The sequence below is a fragment of the Lactuca saligna genome, chromosome 1 (genome assembly GCF_052625555.1).
Source record: "Lactuca saligna cultivar CGN05327 chromosome 1, ASM5262555v1, whole genome shotgun sequence".
In the NCBI taxonomy this organism is placed as follows: Eukaryota; Viridiplantae; Streptophyta; class Magnoliopsida; order Asterales; family Asteraceae; genus Lactuca; species Lactuca saligna.
The window spans coordinates 63709673-63716390 of NC_136417.1; the positions used below are offsets into that span (position 1 = coordinate 63709673).

The window sequence follows — 6718 nt, forward strand, 5'->3', positions numbered from 1 at the left end:
AAACATGATAAGATTGTTAGAAACAAGAAGTTAAAGTTTTATGTCCCAAAAGATATTTAAATTCGAAACATTTATTGAGGTTTATATTTTATTTGAACCGCAATAGAAAATTTAGATTTAAATTTTTAAATTTTTTTTTGGAAACCTCAAATAACATTAGAAAATTTAGACGACACCTATCCTCAACAACTTGTACACCATTATCAGTACATTTGATGAATAACTAACCTAATCCGCCACTCTCTCACCAACATAGAATATAGCCATGATTAATTTAAGAAATTGAACATTGTTTTTTTAATGTTCAAGATGCATAAACAATAATTTATAAGACAACACATGCATTATTATTATTATAAGCAACATATAATACTTAAAAATGGTAGTCGTAATACACAGACGTCCCCTCCAATATCTATTATTATGGGAAATATATAATAATTAAAAAAATAGACATGTAATACACGTAATACGTAGACTTCTCCTCCAATAGGTAAATGATTTAATCATTATTAAGCACATAATTTAAGCAAATGCATCCAACCGTAGATGTATTTATACAATACACCAATCTTCCTTAAGTATTGATTTAAGCTCGATCATTTTATTAATTATTTGGTAATGGTAACATCCTTTTGGTGCAGGGAGAACCAAAACAACACATTTGTCATCAATATTATCAATATCACAGTTTACGTAAACTGGTTTTTGTCCTTTCATTTCCATCTCATAGAACGTGACATCACTGAAATCCACAAAAGTCAAATTTGCTCCATAAATGAGTAAATCTTGAAGCGTGTCATCACTCTCCATTGCTTTTTCAATCTTCATTCCAACTTGATCCATCATCAACGACCCTAATTGCATCATCATGTTACATTCGACTATAGGAAGATCTGTTTTAACAACACAAATGGTTTGACTTTTGTTTTTGATAATTTCTTTATTGCGGTTTCTCAAGTCACTTTTGCATATCCAACTCATGACTAATTTTTTCCAAAGACTTCCAAATTACAGCACAAATAGTTTCAAACAAAGGAATTTGTGGGTGAGCTTTCTCTTTTCATATATTCGCTTGCAACTTAGTTAACTTGGAGATCGAGATATAAAAGGAGAAAGTTTCCATTTTGGAATTACTTGTAGTACACCAACTATCCACAATTGGACCAACCCTATTTATGGAAAGTATATCGGAGCTAATATTTGGGCTTTGGATATTGTGGGCATGGGTTCGTGGTTGGGCCATGATGAGTGGTTGGGTCGGGTGATGACCTGCAATGACTTAAGCCCATAGGGTTATGAAACCTACAACCGAAGAAGCATCTCCAAGCACATGTGACCAATTCATACCAACTGATGTGGCTCCACATTTAAACCTGGTTAACTATAGGGAAAAAATTACATGATAAATATCGCTATTGATATTTTGTAGGTGGATCATGTTTAATTTTTTTTTAAGACAATTAATACAAAGATATAGGAAAAACGGTTAGTCATTAGCTATTAATTTACATAAAATATAAGATCACCGCAAGGTATTGGACATATACTAACACGTGAAATTGCATATGCTTATCATCTTATTATAGGCTAAAGTAACTGGGATTTGTGGTTAAAGTTATTTTTATTAAGCTGGTAGTATTTGTTTCTTTGTTAAATTTTTAAAAGTTCATTTAATATTCTTGATATAGAAGCTTCATCGATTCAAATGAATGCATTTCACTATAGTGAAATAACATTGGTGACCCTGAAGTTGGTTACCATGTTTCATTAATTAATTCGGTTATTATAGAAGGATATTTTAGACACCTAACTAAAAGTTATATGTAGATTTTCATAAAAACTTTTCAAAGAAGTGAAGAATTTTATAAGAGAAAAACCCAGTGAAACAGTATGTACAATCAACCAGAGCTCGAACGGTAGTTACCCAAAATATCTCAAATTATCTCATGAGTAGTGTAGAGCTGATATCGTATTAGCTGATAGAACTGCATGCTAGTGATAGGCTAAGAATCCTGTAGGAAATGTGTGATAAGGTTGCCTGATTTGTGGTGCCTTTAGCCTAGGAGATTGTTATTATGAGATTGAATATGTCATTGCTATTTGCTTGGTGTATGCTGCATAATTGTACATAGTTAGGTTTTATAGCCTTAGAATGTCTGATTTAGTCTTTCTTCATGTTCCTTGTTTGGTTTGTGGATTTGAGGTAGAATCATTTACTCTAATGTCTATCGAGTCACGTATTATGTATGATTGGCATGCACAAAGAAAATGGAGAGGACAGGGGAGATATTGTGAGGCGGAGCAGCGCTGGGAGCAGTCTAGAATGAGTACCTAAATGCTTAGTATTGGTCCCGAGGAACCAACATGACGATTATATAGCTGATCTTAAGAAATAGAGTCCTTGTGACTTAGGGTCTTGAGAGGAGGACTTGAGACAAATATGCGTTGGTGTGGAAGGTAGTATTCGGCTCGTACTACTGAAAACATCGAATTTATACGCGACTCAGGATGGAATCTTAAGGAACTAAGGAGCTTGCTGGTGTGTGTAGATGTTTGTGTATGTGCTTTAGCCCGATTCTGATGGTTTTCTTATGTGTTTCGGTATGGTGGTTACTCGATGTTCAGGCTCTAGCAACCCCGAGAGGCCGAGTACGAGTGATGATGAGATCTGTAGGATTTTTGTCACCGAGGTGGCTGCAACTATCAGAGGGGCTATACCAGATATGTTTGGGTCTATTAAGACCATGCTTATTGGGACTTTCGATGAGCGTTATACCTCCGTCACTGAGGTTGCTACTACCGCAGCCACCACAGCTGTTGCTATCGCGAGACCGTAGGAGGGTGATTCATTGTGGTACCGTGAGCTCAACAACACGAAGCCACCCGAGTTTGATGGGACCCAGGATCTAATTGTTGTGATGAGATGGATTTATGATGTTGAGGGTTTTTTTACACTTGCTCCTGTCCGGAGACTCTGAGGGTTCGATTCGTATTGAACCTGCTTTGCTCAGGGGAGAAGGACTGGTGGAAATTTGTGATAGCAGATTATACTCTTGTAGAGCATGTTGCGGCGACTAGGGACAGATTTATTGAGTTTTTTAAGGAGGAGTTTGTGCCAGAAGTTGAAAAAGAGAGAGAGAGATTGGCCCAAAAGTACTATATCTTAAGAAGAAGATAGAGACGGTGACTGGGAGCACCAGAATGGTTCATGAGAGAGCCTTGTTTTGTCCTGAACACGTGTTGACTGAGCAGGAGCGTGTGAGTCGATATCGGAGTATTCTAAGGAGGGTATCCATTAGTTCATGGCAAACACTTCATATCGGACATTGGCTGAGCTACAAACCAATGCCAGGAGGAGAGAAATTGAGATGGAGACCTAGGCTAGAGAGGAGAGGGGGACCCGTGTGAGAGATAGGAGACTAGTGCAGTCGCATCCGATAACTAAGCATCCTAAGCCCACTGACTCAAGAGTTGGAGGCCAGAAGGGATGCACTTGCAGTAAGTGCGGCAAGAGGTATGAGAGTCCCTATTGGTTAGGGATTGTTTGCTACATGTGTGGCAAGGAGGGGCATTTGGATAGGTATTTCCCCCAGGGATTTTGGGTTTGATTCAATTTAGGGCCTGTAGCACCCAATTCCTGGTACGCATTTAATTCAAGCATTTTTATGTTTCTCCCTGTGACTCAACGAGTCGGACGACCCACTCATTGAGTAGATACGAGTCCACGGACATCTTAAGTGACCTACTTGATGAGTCGGAAGATGGACTCGACGAGTAGGCGTTGTGCGAGTAAAACCCTAAATCTGAGGGTTTGGACCCTATATAAACACCTTAACTCAACCTCCCTTGTCCTTAACACTCCCTTAGAGCTGGATATCGAAACCCTAGCCGTTTGTGTGTGTTAAGGCCATTTTGGTGTTCTTGGTTGGTTTGTGAAGCTTGGAAGGAAAGAGGAAACTTGGGATTTCGAGTTGGGACTTGTATATCCAAAGATCTTACTTCACCTTCAGCTCAAGCAAGGTAAATGCCCCCTGTTTTGATCTTCCTTTTTGGTTGTTCATCTTTAGGGCCTAGGGTCATGGTGCATTTAGGGCTTCTTAAGCCATTTTCGGATTTATAAGGTGATTCATGGACCCACTCATTGAGTAGATACGAGTCCACAAACATCTTAAGTGACCTAGTCGATGAGTCGGAAGACGGACTCGACGAGTAGGCGTTGTGCGAGTAAAACCCTAAATCTGAGGGTTTGGACCCTATATAAACACCTTAACTCAACCTCCCTTGTCCCTAACACTCCCTTAGAGCTGGATATCGAAACCCTAGCCGTTTGTGTGTGTGTTAAGGCCATTTTGGTGTTCTTGGTTGGTTTGTGAAGCTTGGAAGGAAAGAGGAAGCTTGGGATTTCGAGTTGGGACTTGTATATCCAAAGATCTTACTTCACCTTCAGCTGAAGCATGGTAAATGCCCCCTGTTTTGATCTTCCTTTTTGGTTGTTCATCTTTAGGGCCTAGGGTCATGGTGCATTTAGGGCTTCTTAAGCCATTTTCGGATTTGTAAGGTGATTCATGGGGTTCTACTTCCAAATCTGAGTCGTTGGAGGGGACTCATGGCATAAATGTGCCAACTTTATGGTCATGAGAGCCCCATGCACATTGTAGAGCACCTTCTATGGACTTTTGAGCTAAAAATCCCATGCATGTGCATCAAGTTTGGAACTTTATGTATTAAATGGACATTAGGAGGCCAGATCTATGGTTTTGGTGTGCTAAATCCCTTTTAGATCGACTGTATAGAAATGTCCAAGGTTGGACTCGGCGAGTCGGTGCACTTTCAGCCATCTTAAACCCTTCTGCGATGGTTAGTTGTTAGAAAAGGGAGTCCTATAGCTGTTTAGACGTATTGGACTTAACCTTAGATCTAGAGTTCATGGGACTCAACGAGTACATGAACAGACTCGGCGAGTCCAAGGCAATCTCCCAGCACATGAAGATGAACTCGACAAGTTGTTCATACAACTCGGCAAGTCAAGGACAGGGCTTGTTCTTCAGATGAAGATGAACTCAGTGAGTCGGATGAGGGATCATTCGATGTTCGAATAGGAGGAGAACTCGTTGAATCATTGCCTACTCGACGAGTAGGGACGAGAATGAGGACAATTAGATGGATAAGGACTCGACGAGTTGGCGGCCCAACTCGGCAAGTCAGGTCAGCTGGAAGTTGACTTTGGCTTGACTTTGACTAGGTCAGGGGTAGAATAGTCATTCCTCCATAAGAGTAGTTATCAGACTCTGATTGGGTGTTTTGTGGGAATTATATCTGGAGGATTTCCGGAGCAGCAGCAGCAGCAGATAGAGAGTTCCTGCACAGATCGATAGCTACTACTACGAGGTGAGTTACCTTCCAGTAGGGCTGGGTCTAAGGCACCATTTCCAGCCCACCATTAAGTAGGTATGTATGAGATGATTGTCTTTGTGATAATTATCTTGGTATGTTAATGTGTTATGGTCATGAGATATGCCTGTATGATATGCTATGTGTGTAGAAGGGATTAGTTGTCCCTACCCAGTTATGCCTGACTGTATGATTATCTCTCGTTATAGTATGCTAGTGATAGGGGGTGAAATAGTCCCCAATTATCGGTTGAAAGATACCAATGGTGTGTGCCGGTTCAAAGATATCGATGATGGTTACCGGTTGAAAGATACCGATGGCAGTTACCAGTTGAAAGATACCGATAGTTTTATGTGGTGTGTGGTATGATGGGGGAACTCACTAAGCTTTGTGCTAACAATTTGGTTTCAGGTACCTCTTCGTCCAATGGGAAAGAGCCGGTGGCGTAGCAGTGCATCACACACATGGTTTCCGCATCGGATTTTCTGGGATTGTACTCTGATTTTCATTGTTCCTGATGATATGGTTTTCGAGACATGATTTTATGAATGATGAAATAGTGACAATGTTTTGGTAATATAAATTATGATTTACTTAATTTAAAAACAAAATTTTTGGCCTCAAATTTTGGGATGTTACAAGTTGGTATCAGAGCCCTGGTTTGAGAGATTCGAACACACCCTTGGGGGTGTCTGGACTCAAACCGAGGGATTTTTTTTTTTCCTATAGAAAACAATTTTCTAAAATCTAAGTTAAGGAATTTGGAGAAAGAACAAGCTGTGTGATGCGTGTGACCGGGCGAGCTCATGTAAGTTTTCCCCAAGATACCCATACTTGTTATGTTATGTCATGTGATATGTGATTCTGAGAACTGCATGCTAGACTAGGGTTAAGGATCTATGAGGATGCCTTGTATGCCTGATATATGATTCTGAGAACTGCATGCTAGCCTAGGGCTAAGGATCTAGGAGGATGCCTTGTATGCCTGATATATGATTCTGAGAACTGCATGCTGGCCTAGGGCTAAGGATCTAAGAGGATGCCTTGAATGCCTGTTGTATGAGCTGTAAGCTAGGATTGTCTAGTCAGCAGTAGGATAACCTGATTAGGTTATGCTTGAAGTGGTTACTCAATGCACGAATGTTGCTTGCTTTGTGCTATAGGAGTCCTGACTAACTTTAACTAACTAATAAACGGATGTGTAATAGTATCCACAAGCTGGTTGGGGAATGTTGGTAGGGACTCCTAGTGCAACTGATGGGGGAGAGCAGGTCGGAGAGTGCCCTAGGAAATTCTAGGATGAGATCAGTGGAAGGGGTATCGG

At 40.4% G+C, this 6718-nt stretch overlaps 1 pseudogene; it reads right to left on the reverse strand.

Moving 5' to 3' along the window:
* Positions 1-555: 555 nt before the first annotated feature.
* LOC145007339 (protein ECERIFERUM 26-like) lies at positions 556-4520 on the reverse strand (annotated as a pseudogene).
* Between the last annotated feature and the right edge of the window lie 2198 nt (positions 4521-6718).